The sequence below is a fragment of the Oncorhynchus gorbuscha genome, unplaced genomic scaffold (genome assembly GCF_021184085.1).
Source record: "Oncorhynchus gorbuscha isolate QuinsamMale2020 ecotype Even-year unplaced genomic scaffold, OgorEven_v1.0 Un_scaffold_5037, whole genome shotgun sequence".
In the NCBI taxonomy this organism is placed as follows: Eukaryota; Metazoa; Chordata; class Actinopteri; order Salmoniformes; family Salmonidae; genus Oncorhynchus; species Oncorhynchus gorbuscha.
Window position 1 is genome coordinate 1 of NW_025748928.1, and position 21816 is coordinate 21816.

General features: G+C 42.4%; 1 long non-coding RNA gene across 1 annotated transcript; it reads right to left on the reverse strand.

Moving 5' to 3' along the window:
• Positions 1–231: 231 nt before the first annotated feature.
• Positions 232–14111, reverse strand: LOC124028925. The gene is made up of 3 exons (XR_006837680.1): positions 14056–14111; positions 820–1053; positions 232–548 (listed from the first exon to the last, which is right to left on the reverse strand). It is a non-coding gene; the product is annotated as an uncharacterized LOC124028925 (long non-coding RNA).
• Positions 14112–21816: the final 7705 nt, after the last annotated feature.

Below are 21816 nucleotides of genomic sequence, written 5' to 3' on the forward strand. Positions count from 1 at the left end.
TGTGTGTTCTCTGATGAACCTTTAGAGCAGTTGATCTTTTGAAGCATTTGTTCAGAGCAGGAGAAGCTTTTCTCCTGTGTGTGTTCTCTGATGACCTTTAGAGCAGTTGATTTTGAAGCATTTGTCACAGTCAGAGCAGGAGTAAGTCTTCTCTCCTGTATGTATGCGTTCATGTCTTTTTAAGTTGTACAGTTGAGAGAAACTCTTTCCACAGTCAGAGCAGGAGTAAGGCTTCTCTCCTGTATGTATATGTTCATGTCTTTTTAAGGTGCACAGTTGAAAGAAACTGTTTCCACAGTCAGAGCAGGGGTATGACTTCTCTCCTCTGTGCACTCTCTGATGAACTGTCAGAGCCTTTGAGGTTGTGAAATTCTTCCCACAGTCAGTACAGGAAAACAGATTCTCTCCTGTGTGTATTTTTACATGTAATTGTAGCTTTGATAGAAGTGAAAAATTCTCCTCACAATGTGGACAGTGGTGAGACCTCTTAGCTCTGTGATCTTCCTGCTGTTTCTCTCTGGATGTAGAGAATGTCTCAACATGGTCTCCTGTGAGAACAACATCAGAAGAACCAGTCAGTTGTGATAAACACTACAGGTCAAACGTTTCAGAACACATACTCATTCAAGGGTTTTTCTTTATTTTTACTATTTTCTACATTGTATATAGTGAAGACATCAAAACTATGAAATAACACAGATGGAATCATGTAGTAAACAAAAAGGTGTTAAACCATTCAAAATACATTATAACTGAGATTCTTCAAATAGCCACCCTTTGCCCTGATGACAGCATTGCACAATATTGGCATTCTCTTACCTTGAGAAAGAGATTTCTCTATCTTATCTTCTTCATCTTTAATGCTGACATTCAGCTCCATTGTCTGACTGCAGTCTTCCAGCTTCATCTCTGGATCCTGCAGAGCAAACTGGGCTCCACTGTCACAATCAGGACCCAATGACTGTAGGTTTGGAATCAGTGTGGAAGGAGAGAGGCAGGCTGGGTTTGTCCTCACTATTGATGTTACCGAACTCAGACTTAATTCTAGTTGTCCTGTAGTAACAAATGAGAAACAGACAGAAAGTTGTCTTGACAGATCTGGCACTTTATTCTAAAAAATATATATATTTATTCTTGTTAAATGATCTATTTCAGTGCTGGACTTGGACTGAAATAGGTGCTGGTAATCATTTTTAGGTGCAGGAGCTCCACAATACTGTTAATAATCTGTCCAAGTCAAACACTCATCTCATTTCAATAGATCTGGTAGATAAGCATTTAGAACAAAACATGAATTCATTGCAATTAGACAAAGTACCTGCTTTAAATTAGTCTACACAACGTAAATGTACTTAACCTAGAGTAGAGTTTCCCAAATTTGCATAAATGACTAAAAGCCATTTAGTACAAAGTTGCAGTATGTTTTAGGCATCACTATGTACTATTTTCCTGAATAACCTTGTCTTTACTGTATTATTTCAATGAAAAAACAATTTTATTTCACATTCACACCATAGTAACATTTATAGATATAGAAACATCTTAATGTGTCTGGATATTAGTAAACATGTAGAAAACTGATAATCATTACATTCTGCTTCAGAACTGTAGTGTGACCATGAAATTGTCTCTGTGGACCAGCACTGAAGTCTGTTGACGCAGACAGAGTGGGTGCCACCATTTTACCAGCTTGTGAATTTTACACAAAATCAATAACATGCTAAAAAAAACTCAGATATCTCAAATAAATTGATTGAATGTATGTACATAATTTCCTCAGACAAACTGTTGTGGAACATTGCTAGATTGTTATACTCCTTGTATTGCACTATAATGGTTTTATTTGACAGAATAGAGTATTCTGTTAACTATTGTGTGTGTTCCACTGAGGATGGGCCTCTATATTAGAGCACTGACAGAGGATATTTACAATGTCTTTGGGTGATAAAACCTAAAGTGTCATGCAGGTGAAAGAGGACCCAAACGCGACTTAACAGAAACGGAGTTTATTAATGTTCAAAACGGAATAACTGAAATCCTCTAGATTTGTAGAGGGGAAAACAACTGGAGAAGCGGCCACAGACTGCAGGTCGCTTCGGGTAGGCGCAGGCCGTAGTCGACTGAGACACCTGCTCACACGCAGCGTCTGATGAAGGCACAAAACACGACAGGACAGGGTGATACACAATCACGGCAAAAAACACGACAGGACAGGGCGAAACGCAATCACAGCATGGTGAATACAAAACAAGGAACCGACGGCACAGGAACGGAACACAAAGGAATAAATAGGGACTCTAATCAGGGGAAAGGATCGGGAACAGGTGTGGGAAGACTAAATGATGATTAGGGGAATAGGAACAGCTGGGAGCAGGAACGGAACGATAGAGAGAAGAGAGAGCGAGAGAGTGAGAGAGGGAGGGGAGAGAGAGGGCTAGAAGGAGGGAAAGAACCAAATAAGACCAGCAGAGGGAAACGAATAGAATGGGAAGCACAGGGACAAGACAAGATAATAAATGACAAACATGACAGTACCCCCCACTCACCGAGCGCCTCCTGGCGCTCTCGAGGAGGAACACTGGCGGCAACGGAGGAAATCATAGATCAAACGGTCCAGCACGCCCCGAGAAAGAACCCAACTCCTCTCCTCAGGACCGTAACGAAAAAACGATAAAAAGGGAAACTAGGGTACTACTCTAAAAAAAAAAAATGAGAACTAGGGACAGACTGAGACACAGCAAGGGCAGGGACAAGAACAGGAGAGATGCGATGGCAGGGAACAGACTGAGACCCAGCAAGACCAGGAGCAGAAGCAGAAAAAAAAATTACCAGACTTCTTCTGCGCGCAGTCTGAACACGCAGCCACGAAACGGCGCGTGTCACGCTCCTGAGTCGGCCACCAAAAGCGCTGGCGAATAGACGCAAGAGTGCCTCGAACACCGGGATGACCAGCTAACTTGGCAGAGTGAGCCCACTGAAGAACAGCCAGACGAGTGGAAACAGGAACGAAAAGGAGGTTACTAGGACAAGCGCGCGGCGACGCAGTGTGCGTGAGTGCTTGCTTAACCTGTCTTTCAATTCCCCAGACTGTCAACCCGACAACACGCCCATAAGGAAGAATCCCCTCGGGATCAGTAGAAGCCACAGAAGAACTAAACAGACGGGATAAGGCATCAGGCTTGGTGTTCTTGCTACCCGGACGGTAAGAAATCACAAACTCGAAACGAGCGAAAAACAACGCCCAACGAGCTTGACGGGCATTAAGTCGTTTGGCAGAACGGATGTACTCAAGGTTCTTATGGTCTGTCCAAACGACAAAAGGAACGGTCGCCCCTCCAACCACTGTCGCCATTCGCCTAGGGCTAAGCGGATGGCGAGCAGTTCACGGTTACCCACATCATAGTTGCGCTCAGATGGCGACAGGCGATGAGAAAAATAAGCGCACGGATGAACCTTATCGTCAGACTGGAAGCGCTGGGATAGAATGGCTCCCACGCCTACCTCTGAAGCGTCAACCTCGACAATGAATTGTCTAGTGACGTCAGGAGTAACGAGGATAGGAGCGGACGTAAAACGTTCTTTTAGAAGATCAAAAGCTCCCTGGGCGGAACCGGACCACTTAAAACACGTCTTGACAGAAGTAAGAGCTGTGAGAGGGGCAGCAACTTGACCGAAATTACGAATGAAACGCCGATAGAAATTAGCGAAACCTAAAAAGCGCTGCAACTCGACACGTGACCTTGAACGGGCCAATCACTGACAGCTTGGACCTTAGCGGAATCCATCTGAATGCCTTCAGCGGAAATAACGGAACCGAGAAAAGTAACGGAGGAGACATGAAAAGAGCACTTCTCAGCCTTTACGTAGAGACAATTCTCTAAAAGGCGCTGTAGAACACGTCGAACGTGCTGAACATGAATCTCGAGTGACGGAGAAAAATCAGGATATCGTCAAGATAGACAAAAACAAAAATGTTCAGCATGTCTCTCAGAACATCATTAACTAATGCCTGAAAACAGCTGGCGCATTGGCGAGACCGAACGGCAGAACCCGGTACTCAAAATGCCCTAACGGAGTGTTAAACGCCGTTTTCCACTCGTCCCCCTCTCTGATGCGCACGAGATGGTAAGCGTTACGAAGGTCCAACTTAGTAAAGCACCTGGCTCCCTGCAGAATCTCGAAGGCTGATGACATAAGGGGAAGCGGATAACGATTCTTAACCGTTATGTCATTCAGCCCTCGATAATCCACGCAGGGGCGCAGAGTACCGTCCTTCTTCTTAACAAAAAAGAACCCCGCCCCGGCCGGAGAAGAAGAAGGCACTATGGTACCGGCGTCAAGAGACACAGACAAATAATCCTCGAGAGCCTTACGTTCGGGAGCCGACAGAGAGTATAGTCTACCTCGAGGAGGCGTGGTCCCTGGAAGGAGATCAATACTACAATCATACGACCGGTGAGGAGGAAGGGAGTTGGCTCGGGACCGACTGAAGACCGTGCGCAGATCATGATATTCCTCCGGCACTCCTGTCAAATCGCCAGGTTCCTCCTGAGAAGTAGGGAGAGAAGAAACGGGAGGGATGGCAGACATTAAACACTTCACATGACAAGAAACGTTCCAGGATAGGATAGAATTACTAGACCAATTAATAGAAGGATTATGACATACTAGCCAGGGATGACCCAAAACAACAGGTGTAAACGGTGAACGGAAAATCAAAAAAGAAATAGTCTCACTGTGGTTACCAGATACTGTGAGAGTTAAAGGTAGTGTCTCAAATTTGATACTGGGAAGATGACTACCATCAAAGGCAAACATGGGCGTAGGCTTGTCTAACGGTCTGAAAGGAATGTTATGTTTCCGAACCCATGCTTCGTCCATGAAACAACCCTCAGCCCCAGAGTCAATCAAGGCACTGCATGTAGCACCCGAACCGGTCCAGCGTAGATGGACCGACATAGTAGTACAAGATCTAGATGAAGGGACCTGAGTAGTAGCGCTCACCAGTAGCCCTCCGCTTACTGATGGGCTCTGGCCTCTTACTGGACATGAATTAACAAAATGTCCAGCAACTCCGCAATAGAGGCACAGGCGGTTGGTGATCCTCCGTTCCCTCTCCTTAGTCGAGATGCGAATCCCTCCCAGCTGCATGGGCTCAGTCTCAAAGCCAGAGGAGGGAGATGGTTGCGATGCGGAGCAGGGAAACACCGTTGATGCGAGCTCTCTTCCACGAGCCCGGTGACGAAGATCTACCCGTCGTTCTATGCGGATGGCGAGAGCAATCAAAGAGTCCACATCTGAAGGAACCTCCCGGGAGAGAATCTCATCCTTAACCACTGCGTGGAGTCCCTCCAGAAAACGAGCGAGCAGCGCCGGCTCGTTCCACTCACTAGAGGCAGCAAGAGTGCGAAACTCAATGGAATAATCCGTTATGGACCGTTCACCTTGGCATAAGGAAGCCAGGACCCTAGAAGCCTCCCCACCAAAAACTGAACGGTCAAAAACCCGAATCATCTCCTCTTTAAAGTTCTGGAATTTGTTAGAGCAATCAGCCCTTGCCTCCCAGATAGCTGTGCCCCATTCTCGAGCCCGGCCAGTAAGGAGTGAAATGACGTAAGCAACCCGAGCTCTCTCTCTAGAGTATGTGTTGGGTTGGAGAGAGAACACAATCTCACACTGCGTGAGAAAGGAGCGGCACTCAGTGGGCTGCCCGGAGTAGCAAGGTGGGTTATTAACCCTAGGTTCTGGAGGCTCGGCAGGCCAGGAAGTAACAGGTGGCACGAGACGTAGACTCTGGAACTGTCCAGAGAGGTCGGAAACCTGAGCAGCCAGGTTTTCCACGGCCTGGCGAGCAGCAGACAATTCCTGCTCGTGTCTGCCGAGCATGGCTCCTTGGATCTTGACGGCAGTGTAAACAGCGTCTGAAGTCGCTGGGTCCATTCCTTGGTCGGTTCCTTCTGTCATGCAGGTGAAAGAGGACCCAAACGCGACTTAACAGAAACGGAGTTTATTAATGTTCAAAACGGAATAACTGAAATCCTCTAGATTTGTAGAGGGGAAAACAACTGGAGAAGCGGCCACAGACTGCAGGTCGCTTCGGGTAGGCGCAGGCCGTAGTCGACTGAGACACCTGCTCACACGCAGCGTCTGATGAAGGCACAAAACACGACAGGACAGGGTGATACACAATCACGGCAAAAAACACGACAGGACAGGGCGAAACGCAATCACAGCATGGTGAATACAAAACAAGGAACCGACGGCACAGGAACGGAACACAAAGGAATAAATAGGGACTCTAATCAGGGGAAAGGATCGGGAACAGGTGTGGGAAGACTAAATGATGATTAGGGGAATAGGAACAGCTGGGAGCAGGAACGGAACGATAGAGAGAAGAGAGAGCGAGAGAGTGAGAGAGGGAGGGGGAGAGAGAGGGCTAGAAGGAGGGAAAGAACCAAATAAGACCAGCAGAGGGAAACGAATAGAATGGGAAGCACAGGGACAAGACAAGATAATAAATGACAAACATGACATAAAGAGCATTACAGATAACATGAGGTAATGTTTTTGTGCTATGAAGTACCAGGAACGAGATTAGAACCTCATCTTAGGGACCAAACTGAATGATAATTAATAGCGAATGCTATCTGGCTATGGGATACTCCTCTCTCTCAAGTAAAAGTCTTTCTTTGTGAACTGTTCATAAGATCTGTGGTTTGTCATGTAAGTTGAGAGGGGTGTATCTTGGCTATAAAAGTTCTTTGTACTTTTCTGTTGTGACTTTGATGGTTCATTAGAGATGGCGCATCATTGAAAGTCAAAGGCTATTGCAAAGCTCTTATTATTAAAAGATGTAGTAACGGATGTTACCTAGCATGGTATGACATGTTGTTTTGATATTAGGAAGTTTAAACCGGCTATTACATACCTGTAGTAATAAATAGAAACCAACACAAAGGTTCTGGACATCACAGTTCTGGCTCTTTCTTGGTCCTTCTGTAGCTCAGTTGGTAGAGCAGGGCGCTTGTAACGCCAGGGTAGTGGGTTCGATCCCCGGGACCACCCATACGTAGAATGTATGCACACATGACTGTAAGTCGCTTTGGATAAAAGCGTCTGCTAAATGGCATATATTATTATATATTATTATATATTATTTATTCTGAAGAATGGTGTGTGCCTGCCTGGAACTTCCTGTTCCCCCACTACCACCGTGCACCCACAGATAGAACAATGAGAGATATTTCACTGGATGTAGGAATGTTAAGCATCTGCTTAGTGTTTCCACTCACCAACAAATATGGTAGTGAGATGAAGCCCAGTGGCTGGCAGTGCGAGAAGATGGATTTTGGCCGACATTCTGCAAATGTTCTAATCAATGAAACATCTGATCTTAAGGGGAAAAGACACGTTTGTGGCTGTATCACTTAGTTTCCTGCCTGGCAGTGAAGATACAATATTTGTTCAGATGTGTAGGAGGAGACTCAGCCTAGGAGAAAGGGTTAAATATCAGTGCTTGTGTGAACAATATCTTTGTCTAATGCAGCTGTATTGATCCTCTGAGAAGAATAAACTTGGTTTGAGCTTTCATAGAGTCCATAAAGTTTTTACTCTGAGAATTAGAACCTAACAATACTAAGTAACAAAATGGTCCATACATATATAGCGTTAACGTAGTATATATAACATGATACCTTAATAAACCAAGAAAGTATCAAAGATCAGAAATGAACAGCCTGTGGAGAACAAGCGATACCATTGAATAATGTGCTACGTTACCTAGAGGCCCTTTGCACATGATGTTAGGCTTGCATGTGAGTGACAATCATTTTAGTCCAAGAATATGATCGAAAGGCCTCAATCATTCTTAAAATGGAAGAAGTTTGGAACCACCAATAATCTTTCTAGAGCTGGCCATCCGGCCAAACTGAGATCGGGGGAGAAGGGCCTTGGTCAGGGAGGTGACTGGGGGACTAATCAGGATCGAGTGGAAAGATAAAAGGAACAAAATACAGAGAGATCCTTGATGAAACCCTGCTCCAGGGTGCTCAGGAACTCTGACGAAGGTTCACCTTCCAACAGGACAACAACCTGAAATACACAGCCAAAACAACGCAGAAGTGGCTTCGGGACAAGTCTCAATGTCCTTGAGAGGCTCAGCCAGAGCCCAGACTTGAACATCTCTGGAGAGACCAGAAAATAGCTGTGCGGCAACACTCCCCATCTAACCTGACAGAGCTTGAGAGGATCTGCAGAGAATAATGGGAGAAACTCCCAAAATACAGGTGTGCCAAGCTTGTAGCGTCATACACAAGAAGACTCGAGTCTGTAATCACTGCTAAAAGGTGCTTCAACAAAGTACTGAGTAAAGGGTCTGAATACTTATGTAAATGTGTTATAACATTGAGAGAAAAAAGTTATCATTTTGTTAAAATTTCTAAAAAAAAAACTGTGTTTGCTTTGTCATTATGGGGTAGTGTGTAGATTGATGAGGGGAAAAAAAACAATCCATTTTATAATAAGGCTGTAACATAACAAAATGTGGAAAAAGTCATGGGGTCTGAATAATTTCTCAATGCTCTGTATGCTGAATCCTTTCAGCAAGGTTGCTTCCCCTCCTCTCTAAGCTTTACTCTTATTCTGAAGCCTGATAAATCCAACAAAATGTGAAAGTTCAGACCGATTTCTCTTCTGAAATCCGACTCAAGAATTTGTGCTAAAGCCTTAGCCAGGAGATTGTGTATTAGATATGAGAGAACTCTGTCCAAAGACCAAAATGGTTTCCTGAAAAACCAAGGTTTTCACAATGTGAGGAGAGTACTAAACATAGGGGACCCTTCACATGTGCACTGATACTGCCATACTCTCACTTGATGCAGAGAAGGCATTCCATAGAGTTGAGTGGTCTTATTTTAAGTGCTTAAGAGATTTGGGAACTACTTCGGTAAATGGATTAAGATATGATATACAGACCCCACTGCAGAAGTTGCCACTAACAACTTTTTTCACAATTTTCAGATTTTTAGGGGGGATGAGACAAGGATGTCCGGACAGTCCAGGACTCTTTCTTTTAGCTATAGAACCCTTTGCCATTGCAGTAAGGGACCAAACGTCAATTAGTGGAATTAAAACATCAGATTTTGAACATTGAGTGGCCCTGTATGCTGATGATACCCTCTTATTCCTAACAGATCTAAAGAACCCTTCCTTCTCCAATTGTTTTATTTAACCAGGAAAAGCCTATTGAGACCCAGTCTCTTTTTCAAGGGAGACCTGGGCAAGAAGGCAGCAACAATCAATACATTACATCATTAAAAACATACAACATGATCCAGCACCCCAAAAAAACATCCCATCAATATTTTAAATGTATACAGTGGCACTAACATATCTAGTTGAAGCATGGATTGTAGACTATTCCATGCCTCTGGTGCACAAGAAGAGAAGGCAGTCTTGCCTAATACTGTGAATGTCCTGGGGACTTTGAGTAGCAACCACCTAGCAACTACTGGTGGTGAAGGAGACCAGACTACAGAGGTAAAGAGGGAGTTTACCTAAAAGGGCTTTGTAGATGAACACATACAAATGTATCTTTCTGTGCATATAAAGTGAGGTCCAATCTACCATTTGGTACAAGGTGTAATGGTGGGTGAGTGACTTGGCATTTGTAGTAAAGTGCAAGGATGCATGATAAACAGAGTCCAGTCTCTGTAAGACAGAGGAGGCTGCATGATAAACAGAGTCCAGTCTCTGTAAGACAGAGGAGGCTGCATGATAAACAGAGTCCAGTCTCTGTAAGACAGAGGAGGCTGCATGATAAACAGAGTCCAGTCTCTGTAAGACAGAGGAGGCTGCATGATAAACAGAGTCCAGTCCCTGTAAGACAGAGGAGGCTGCATGATAAACACAGTCCAGTCTCTGTAAGACAGAGGAGGCTGCATGATAAACAGAGTCCAGTCTCTGTAAGACAGAGGAGGCTGCATGCATATACAACAAGTCACCATAATCAACAACAGAGAGAAAATTTAAGCAGCTTTGTCACAAGATTATCCACATGAACTTTGAAGGACAACTTGTCATCCAACCAAATACCTAGGTATTTGTAGGATGACACGTTTTCAATGGATAAGCCACCAGATGTGACAATGCTAACCTTCTCTGGCAGAGTTCTAGCTCTGGGAAAGGTCATGAATTTCGTTTTTTGTACATTCAAGGCCAGTTTGAGACCATAAAAGGGAGGCCTGCAGTGACTAGAGCTCTTCAACAGCCTGAACCATAGAAGGAGCACATGAATATATGACTGTATCATCTGCAAATAGATGTAACTTTCCTGGTTGCATCCCATTTCCCAAATCATTAATAGAAATTGAGAACACTGGAGCTAAAATGGAACCCTGGGACACCTATATTCATTCCAAGAAAGCGAGACTTGTGATTGTCAGTATATACACATTGTGTTCTGTCAGAAAGATAATTCCTAAACCAATTTACTGCCCCTTCACAGAGACCAATGTTTCTGAGTCTAGCTAGCAACAATTCATGGTCAACTGAATCAAAGGCCTTTGATGAATCCACAAACAGAAGACAGACTGAACCCTGCTCAGTATGTTCTTTTTGATGAAGGAGCTTTTTAACTGAGTTCACTAGGGATTCATAGACTTTGGCCAGGATAGGGAGTTTAGAGATAGGACCATAGTTAGTAGCATCTGAGGGATCTCCACCCTTTAGCAGTGGGAGGACATAAGCTGATATCCAAATGCTGGATATGGAATTGGTCAAGAGACTCCAATTGAAAATGTGAGCCACAGGTTCAGTAATAATACCGGCTGCTATCTTTAAGGAGGTCGGAGTCCAGGTTGTCTGGACCTGCAGACATTTTAGTGTCTATGTCCTTTAGTGCTTCATAGACCTCAGTATAAGAAACAGGCTCAAAGTTCAAATGGTTCACATGAGGGCCTATATCATAGTTGACTGTAACAGAGCTGACATTAGAGGCCTGGGTCCCACCATTATCAACAACTGAACCAGCATATATGAAGTGCTTGTTAAAACCCCTACAATATGGGCTTCATCTTTCACATCATTAGAATCCATCATTAAAAGGTCAGGAAGGTCAGAGGATACATTAGAACCTGACACTGATTTGATTGGCTTCCAGAACTTGGTAGGGGTGTTTAGGTTCTCTGTGACTACATTTAAATAGTCATCTGATTTGGACTTCCTGATCAACCCTGTTCATGTGTTTCTTAGCGCTCTGAAGGAGGCCCAGTCAACAGAAGCTTTTGTATGTCTAGTTTGAGCCCAAGATATATTTCTCTTTCTAATGAATTGTGCCAAGTTATCTGAAAACCAGGGAGTGTCCCTTCCACTGATTCTATATTTCTTCACAGGGGCTTATCACAAATGGACACAAATTTCATATAAAAATAGTCCCAGGCAGTGTCAACATCGGGAATCAGACTTACCCTGTCAATATTATTATTATATATTATGGTACAGATCATGTAAGAACACTTGCTCATCAAACTGTCTAAAATGTATTTTCTAAATATAACGGGGTTTGGCTTTGGTCATTTTTGTATTTCTAACACAAGCAATTGCACAGTGATCACTGACATCATTACAGAATATCCCAGTTGATGTGTATTTGTGAGAGGTATTCGTTAGAATAATGTCCAATAGAGTTGATTTGTTAGGTGCTCTGGGATTCGGTCTGGTTGGGAACATTAATTAATAGAGTGAGATCCAGAGAGTCACACAGTTCTTTAAAAACAGTCTGATACAGATGTAAGGATGTTCCTGTTCAAATCTCCCAAAATAATGAATTCAGAGTCCTTTAACCAGAAGGGGACTAGGGTTCCAATTTGGGAACTCCCCCCACCCACATTCAGCTGGAAGGTGGCGCATGGAACGCAAAAATATTCCTAAAAATATTTAACCTCCACACATTAACAAGTCCAATGGCTCAAATGAAAGATGAACACCTTGTTTATCTACCCAGCAAGTCAGATTTCTAAAATGTTTTACGGCGAAAACATAGCACATATTTATATTAGATCACCACCGAAACAAAAGGCAAGCGGCGGCCATTTTGTCCCAGAAAAAATCAAATTTAAAAGTAGGATTAAAAAATAAATAATTCACTAACCTTTTGAAAATCTTCATCAGATGACAGTAATATTACATGTTACACAGTACATTTTTTTCAATAATATGCCATTTATATCCATAAATCTGTTTACAATGACGACATTTAAAAAAAAATGCTACTCAAATGTCAGGAGAAATGATGATAGCTCCGACAGATAACGTCAGATAACAAGCAATAAACATGACTAAATATACATGTTCTACACATATTTACAAAGATACACTTCTTCTTAATGCAAGCGCTGTATTACATTTATTTTTAACGTTACAGACATCGTTCACTGGGCTATACTATGAGTCAGCGCTCCGATATTAGCAGTATGTCTCCTCTACGTTTGGAGTCCACAGAAACACCAAATAACCACATAAATATTCCCTTACCTTTGATGTTCTTCCATCAGGAGACGTAGAAGGAGTCATACTTACCCAATACATCATTTGGTTTCACGTTGTGTATCTCTGTATCAGCACATGTTAACAGCTTCGGCTGAAATGCATCCAAAATGACTTCTGGTCCAGCACTCTTGCGCATCAAAACTTCCAATTTACATATTATATGTCCACTAAACTGGTCAAACAATGTGAAAAATCGAGATTTATGATGTTTTTAGCATGTAGAACAAAGAGCAACGCTAACAGACAATCCGGCTTGAAATGCTGCATCATGGAAAAAGACGTACTCCAAATCGGCCGCGCAAAAGAGTGCCTGTTTTTCAGAGGGAAACGAGCAATTTCGCCCGCCAAACGTGCAGGGCTCGTGGGATTCTCACAATGAACGTGCCATTTGAAAGCTGACATCGCGCTGAACAGATAGAGACTGTTCCTGGATCCGTACCTGCCTGGGAAGGGTGGGGGCCATGACGTCAAAGTTGACCCAACTTTTCTCTTCACAAGAGAGAATTTGGGAGAAAGGCTGCCCTGAGAGTTCTGCTTTACATACAGACATAATTTTAACGGTTTTAGAAACTTTAGAGTGTTTTCTATTCAATAATAATTTTTATATGCATATATTAGCAATTTTGGGAATAAATATTTTCAGTTTACTATGGGTACGCACTTTCTCCAACGGGGGCAGTATAGGGGGTAGCTCTAAGAGGGTTTAGTGTGTCTCCCAAAGCCGACTACAGTGATGTGGGAGTCCTTACATACTTTCACTTTAACCGCAAGCAATTCAAAATGTTTGGTTTGGTAATCGAGAGAATTTCAGAGGTGTTAAACTCAGATTTAACATAAATTGCAACCCCTCCTCCTTTACTCATCCGATCAGCTCTCGAAACCATGAACCCATCAATAGAAATCCAGTTATTTGACACAGATTTCTTTAGCCAAGTTTCTGATAAAACCATTATTTCTGCATTTGTTGTTTTGGCCCGTATTCTAATCATGTCTATTATTGGAAATAACATTAATATGCAAGAGGACAAAACCTTCTGTTTTTAAAATCATAGGGAGTTGGTAGAGATTGCATGGTCTCTACCGACCCAGGGTTTGAATACTTTCCGAATGTACTGTATGTATTCTTATAAGTAGGCTGTGCAATACAAAGGGGGAATAAAACTATTGAAAGCTAAAAAGGGGGGAGGGTTATGGAAATTATGAGCCATATCATCCTCCACTCACTATCACAGGGGTTAGAAACTACACACTCATTTCATAATAGAACCCGAAAACTGGCAGTTTGTCTACTCCACTTCTTCAGTCTACACTCTGATCACTCCAGATAGACCTGTGAATAAAACAAATGCTGACAATACTGGTGTCAAACCATGCAAGTCTCAGTAGCATGAAATAACATCTACCTTCTCATTGAAACAGTTCATCATGAAACAGTTCTACTGCAACTTTTCATGCACAGTGGAGAAGTTGGAATGAACACAGACTTAATTAGAAAAAACCTGTGCTTACTAAGAGAAACCGATTTCTCCTCCTCTTCATCTTTAATGTTGACATTCAGCTCCAGTGTTGGACTGCAGTCTTCCAGCTTCACTGATGCCATCTCTGGATCCTGCAGAGCAAACTGGGCTCCACTGTCACAATCAGGACCCAGTGACTGTAGGTTTGGACTCAGTGTGGAAGGAGAGAGGAAGGCTGGGTTTGTCCTCACTGTTGATGTTACCGGCCTCAGACTTAATCTGATTTGGCCTGTAGTAATAAAGAGACACGAACACAAGTTATTGTTTTGACAGTTCTGTCACTTTATTCTAGTCAATTATGTAATTACAATAGATCAGGTAGCTAAGCATTGACAAAAAACATTCATTCATTCACATTAGACAAAGTACATACTTTAAATTACACAACACAAGTGCACGTAACCATAACATGCCATTTATAAAACAGAAAACATCTCCTTTAAGCAGTACTTCAAAGTATTTTTACTTAGTTACTTTACACCACTGCCAACTGTATTTCCCGTTCACACCATAGTAACAATTATAGATAAAGATTGAAACAACTGAATGTGTCTGAATATTAGTACACATGTAGAAACTGATAATCATAATTCAGCTTCAAAATAGTGCGACCGTGAAATTGTCTCTCACTCATGCACCTGCACTGCTACCCCATTCAGAGATGCTGACTGCTTTAGTTCACATGCACTGCTACCCCATTCAGAGATGCTGACTGCTTTAGTACACCTGCACTACTACCCCATTCAGAGATACTAACTGCTTTAGTACACCTGCACTACTACCCCATTCAGAGATACTAACTGCTTTAGTACACCTGCACTGCTACCCCATTCAGAGATGCTGACTGCTTTAGTTCACCTGCACTGCTACCCCATTCAGAGATGCTGACTGCTTTAGTACACCTGCACTACTACCCCATTCAGAGATACTAACTGCTTTAGTACACCTGCACTACTACCCCATTCAGAGATACTAACTGCTTTAGTACACCTGCACTGCTACCCCATTCAGAGATGCTGACTGCTTTAGTTCACCTGCACTGCTACCCCATTCAGAGACGCTGACTGCTTTAGTACACCTGCACTGCTACCCCATTCAGAGACACTAATTGCTTTAGTACATCTGCACTGCTACCCCATTCAGAGATACTAACTGCTTTAGTACATCTGCACTGCTACCCCATTCAGAGATGCTGACTGCTTTAGTTCACCTGCACTGCTACCCCATTCAGAGATGCTGACTGCTTTAGTTCACCTGCACTGCTACCCCATTCAGAGATGCTGACTGCTTTAGTACACCTGCACTGCTACCCCATTCAGAGATACTAACTGCTTTAGTACACCTGCACTACTACCCCATTCAGAGATACTAACTGCTTTAGTACACCTGCACTGCTACCCCATTCAGAGATGCTGACTGCTTTAGTTCACCTGCACTGCTACCCCATTCAGAGATGCTGACTGCTTTAGTACACCTGCACTGCTACCCCATTCAGAGACACTAATTGCTTTAGTACATCTGCACTGCTACCCCATTCAGAGATACTAACTGCTTTAGTACACCTGCACTGCTATCCCATTCAGAGATGCTAACTGCTTTAGTACACCTGCACTGCTATCCCATTCAGAGATGCTAACTGCTTTAGTTCACCTGCACTGCTACCCCATTCAGAGATGCTGACTGCTTTAGTACACCTGCACTACTACCCCATTCAGAGATACTAACTGCTTTAGTACACCTGCACTACTACCCCATTCAGAGATACTAACTGCTTTAGTACACCTGCACTGCTACCCCATTCAGAGATGCTGACTGCTTTAGTTCACCTGCACTGCTACCCCATTCAGAGATGCTGACTGCTTTAGTACACCTGCACTGCTACCCCATTCAGAGACACTAATTGCTTTAGTACATCTGCACTGCTACCCCATTCAGAGATACTAACTGCTTTAGTACACCTGCACTGCTATCCCATTCAGAGATGCTAACTGCTTTAGTTCACCTGCACTGCTACCCCATTCAGAGATGCTGACTGCTTTAGTACACCTGCACTACTACTCCATTCAGAGATACTAACTGCTTTAGTACACCTGCACTACTACCCCATTCAGAGATACTAACTGCTTTAGTACACCTGCACTGCTACCCCATTCAGAGATGCTGACTGCTTTAGTTCACCTGCACTGCTACCCCATTCAGAGATGCTGACTGCTTTAGTACACCTGCACTGCTACCCCATTCAGAGACGCTAATTGCTTTAGTACATCTGCACTGCTACCCCATTCAGAGACTAACTGTTTTAGTACATCTGCACTGCTACCCCATTCAGAGATGCTGACTGCGTTAGTACACCTGCACTACTACCCCATTCAGAGACTAACTGCTTTAGTACACCTGCACTGACTGCTTTAGTACACCTGCACTGCTACCCCATTCAGAGACGCTAACTGCTTTAGTACTTATTGACGATAGTATCTTCTGACCAGGGAGTTTTCCTAAGATCCACGACACTAGTCTTTTTCCACATTTTGTTAAGTGACAGCCTTATTCTAAAATTGATTAAATTGTTTTTCCCCTCATCAATCTACACACAATAACCCATAATCAAAGCCTAAACAGGTTCAGAAATGTTTGCAGATTTATTACAAATAAAAATATATATAGAATCACCCACCCCTCTTGTTGGCGGAGAGAACATTTAGCAGTTTTAAAGCTCATTTCAGGCTAACGATCTGAACCCAAAATCCCTCATTTGTTTAGGAAAAACATTCCCCATCCCTCAACCCTTGCTCTCTTTACGTGACACATGTATGCATGGCTAGAGAACCTTCTGTTATTATTACTCCAGAATGTCTGTTATTCCAGAGGATGAGTCGGACGGGATTTTTCCCCCCCCAAACGCCCCCCCTGTAATTCTTTATTTTTTCCACAATTGGCAGTTATGATACAAGCCTTACGTTCCCCAGTTTATGGGTTGTAGTTTGTGTATTTGCATGTGTTTATTTCCGGAAATGGCTTCCTGAAATCCCTCAAGCAGCTGATTGGTCGACTCCATGGCTAATTTGAGAGCTGACCCCGTCCCCTCGTCAAGACACAGCTGTCTCCAATTACCCATTCCTTTAGAAGCTATATAAAAGCCAGTGTTCCGTTCAGGAGGAGGAGATTTGCTTGAGAGTTTTTTTTCTGGGAGGTCATTGCGGAGATTTTGCTAGAGAGATTTGCTGAGAGTTGGTATGTTTTGTGAGTTTGTTGCTCAGATAGAGCTTATTTGATGTCCTTTGTTTCTTAGTTTGTTTGTGAAATTGTTTAATATTCTGTTTCATTTGTTCCCAGGGGAGAAGGGGAAGGCACCTAGGGAGTGCTTAGGCAAGAGGCCCGCGGGCATACATATACCCTTAGCATATTCGCTGTCTAGGCACACTAGGTAAGACCTGGGCGGACCACCCCCTGTATTTTGGTTAGGGCACCAGGTGGTGCTAAATTAGGTAAGTAGTGGGTAGGCAGGTAAGATAGGAGAGGGGGGGGCTTTGAGATATACTTTCTTTGCTTTGGTTCCGTCCAGCCCCTTTTCCCCATATTACCGTGTGAAGGAATAAAGTCCTTGTAAACGGTACCACATTCTGCCTGTTGTCATTCTTTCTTGCACCTACAGTCCAGACTTTTTTCACTTCACGGAGAGTTTAGTTGTAGCAGGGTGTTGCGTTCCCTCTTCATAGAGGCGTGCGTAACAATTATTACTCCAGAATGTCTGTTATTCCAGAGGATGAGTCTGACGGGATTCTTTTCCCCCCCAAATGGCCCCCTGTAATTATTTATTTTTCCACAACTGGCAGTTATGATGCAAGACTGGAGGATTTTATTCTAGGAGTGAAGATTCAGTATTTCAACATGTCCAGGTGATAGGGCCACACTGGTAACTCCAGCTTGGTTTCTAAACCAATCTATCCTATAGTGTCACCCTAATATTTGAATTGAGAAAGTGTGATCATAATCATTGGCATATTTTAGCGATCTGCAGTACATCCTAAATGTCCCTCAGCCTTCAGATGTGAGCTAAACAGTTCAATTTCACCCCAGATGCATTTTAAGCCTATGGATGAGAACGTTAATCATTTACAAACCTTTAGGTCAGTTGTATGCTGCTGCTTTGCGATCTATTAACAGCAAAGGTTGCATTAAATTGACTCAATATTTTTTACTGATGCATTTGGTAATATTCAATTCATAAACACAAAACATGTAAACAAAAGCATTGACTGTGAAAGTTGATAGGCTGCATGGAGCCCATTCATTATGCGCAGTACTTAACTGATTAGATATATTGAACTATTGTTTTCTTGGGTAAACCGAGAGCAACACCTGTCAAACGCAGACATTTCTCTCAAAACACAGGGATGTCGATTTGCACCGGACTAGTATTATATCAGAGGACTTTGGATTTTGCCCCAAAACAGCAGATTATTCTGGTTGGAATTGTTACTCTCCTGCCATGTAAATCTTACTGTCATGGCAGATTCGAACGGGACAAAAATGAAAGATGTGGTGTTTTGTGCTCGTGCACATAATTACATAACCCGACCTCCCCCAGTAAAACGACTCCCGTCCGAATAGGGCACAATAGGGCCTGACCTATAGCCAGGGCCACTATTTGCCATTCTGCTCCAAAAATTCCACCCCCAGCAAAACTAGAACAGTCCCAGTTTGTAAAATGAAGTTGAAAAGACATCTATAAAATAGGTATTTTCCAGACATTGAATGCAAGGGAAGCCAGCAATCGTTTGTCCTCCCTTAAAAAATAAAAAATAATAATAATAGCCAATCAGCATTGACCTAAACTGACTGGGCTCAGCTGTGATTGGTCCTGGCCCACCAAAAACAAGTGTCAAGGGAAGCCAGTTTGGATTTGCCTTCAGACCAATCACATCACATCAGAAGCCAAACATAACTGACATCTCAATGTGTTGTTGTCCTCTGGTGGATAGTTGGCTAACTTAGAAAAGGGACGATTTTAGCCATGGATGGAGATATAGGGATTTAGACTTACGGCCTTAATTATCCACTGGCCAATGATTATAACAGTGATTCTGATCCAACAATACATTGCGCCCCGTGACCTGAGGGGATGGAAGTTCAACATGTAGCTAGATGTAGTATGCTAATATTACCTAGCTGGCCTGGCGCATCGTTTCCCATGAAAGTAAGTTAGACTAATGAGCCAAAACGTTTTGCCAGGTAGCCTAGGACAACAGAAACTAAACGCATTTACTCTACGACAGTCAGACCTTTTAGGCAAAATGAACGAGGAGGATGGCATTGGTGTTTCTCTACAAGTAGTCAGAAAATGTTGTTAACATTACCTTGCTTGACCATGCTGTAGGTAATGTAATTGTTTGTTACACACAATATGTTTAATAGACTTCACCCAACAGATGTTGCTCTCCGGTTTTGTAATGAAAACGAGTGTGTGGTTGAATTTATTCTGCCAGTGTCTTCTTATTGTCTCGGGCCTTAGTCCTATATATCACGGGGGGCAAGACATATGAACTAACAGCTTAATGTGCACACACATAGGTCGTTATGTTTTTGTTTGTTTTTTGGGGCTTGGCTTCTGCAGTGACTTCCCATGCACTGGAAACATTTACATACATTTACATTTAAGTCATTTAGCAGACGCTCTTATCCAGAGCGACTTACAAATTGGTGCATTCACCTTATGACATCCAGTGGAACAGCCACTTTACAATAGTGCATCTAAATCTTTGAAGGGGGGGGAGAAGGATTACTTTATCCGATCCTAGGTATTCCTTCGAAACATTTATTTCTATCTGATTTCAGATTATCAATCCTTACAAAATAGTTTTTCTATATCATCATTAGAAAGTTGTGTAAAGGCAGTTGTTTGAGAAAATCATTGATTTTCTTATAAGATACACATTTGGACGTGTTTTTTTCTTGACTGATTACAATTTGATTGATGTGGTTCTATTGTACGTCATCATTAAACGCAGACAGATTGCGCACCGCCATTTTACCAACTCGTAAGACTTTTTATTTTTACACAAAGCCAATAATATCTCAAATACATTCATTATAAATAAATTTCCATTTTGATACACGTTCAAAAAGAAAAATCTAGCTACGTGACTTGCAAAATTGTTTCACGTTTTTCACTCACTCGGTTTGACACATAAATAACACACACAACCTTTACCAAACGTGGTAATAACTTGACGGATGTGTTACCTAGCATGTTATGACGTGGTCTTTCGACATTGGAAAGTTTAAACGTGCTATTACATACCTGTAATAATGGACCCAAAGGTTACCGTGTTCACAGCACAGTTCTAGCGCTTCCTTTATCTGAAGAATGGAGCGCGCGTCCCCGGAACTACTTCTTCCTCTGCTTTGGAGTTTAACGGCGGTTGGAATCGAATATGTAGCATTACCGCCCCCAACTGGACTATAATATAAACACATTGCACTTTAAAATACAAAATGGGAAAACGGGAAAAGCAAAAACGTATTTTTTTTTAAAGAACTCTACAATCATTAAAAACCCACTACCCCATTCCACTACTTTGACCCGATCTGCTCCTGCACCATGCCAACGGCCTGGGAGAACGGGACACCACCACCCAACACATCCTGTAACTCTTCTGAAGTTAAATACCCAGATACTTCTCAGCAGCTGCCTCAATTATTTTCTGTGACTTACGTGCCACCTCTGAGGTACAGATGAAGCCAACCTTAATGAAGCATACAGTATATCACTCAAATCAAATTGTTCTTGTCACATGCGCCGAATACAACAGATGTAAACTTAAAGACCCTTAACCAACAATGCAGTTCAAGAAATAGAGTTAAGAAAATATTTGCTAAATATATATATATATTAAGTAACACAATAAGATTACATAACTTCTAATGACTACTGAAAAGTCCAAAATTATATATATCTTACAAGGAGGGTTTGAATTTGAACTTTTCAGTAGTCATTAGAAGCTATGTAATCTTATTGTGTTACATTTTATGTCCATTAAAATAACATACAATTGATAGAAATACAGTGTAGACATTGTTAATGTTGTAACTAACTATTGTAGCTGGAAACGGCAGATTTTTTTATGGAAGTCCGTGCTCCCAAATAGTAGAAATCGTGTGATTCATAAGGTTACATGATTCATTAGCCCCACATGGCTATAAAAATAAATTATGCAATTATATGGCCATTAAATAACACACAACATCATGCCGTATTTAGATAGTGGAATAGGCCTAGTCTAAATCATATTTACTTTCTGTTTTGCAGCTCAGGCGGTTTTTCTAGACAATGCTCTTCTGTGTCTCTATTGTATAATTCTCACACAAGTCATTTGCTGAAGGCTCAAGCCTATATTACGCTATCTACTGGTACAATGCTGTTCTAAAACAAGATCTAGACTTTTATTTTGAAAATGAAACGGGAAGCTGCAATTATTGAATAGCTGCATTCGGTTTTTCAGATTCCACATTCCAGACACAAATGTGTATATATTAAAAAGATCTGTAACCGAGTAAAGGGAGACGTAAAGTAAACACTTAAGTGTAAATGTTCATTCATGGTCGTAACATAGTACGTTTACAGATTATAATTTTTTACTGTTACGTTACATGTTTCACGCACGGCTTTTCTTACGACTCAATGTCTCGGAGGAGGAGGAGTCCGTGGCACCAACCCCTTCTCATGTAATGGGGTAGGGCTATTCCAAGGATC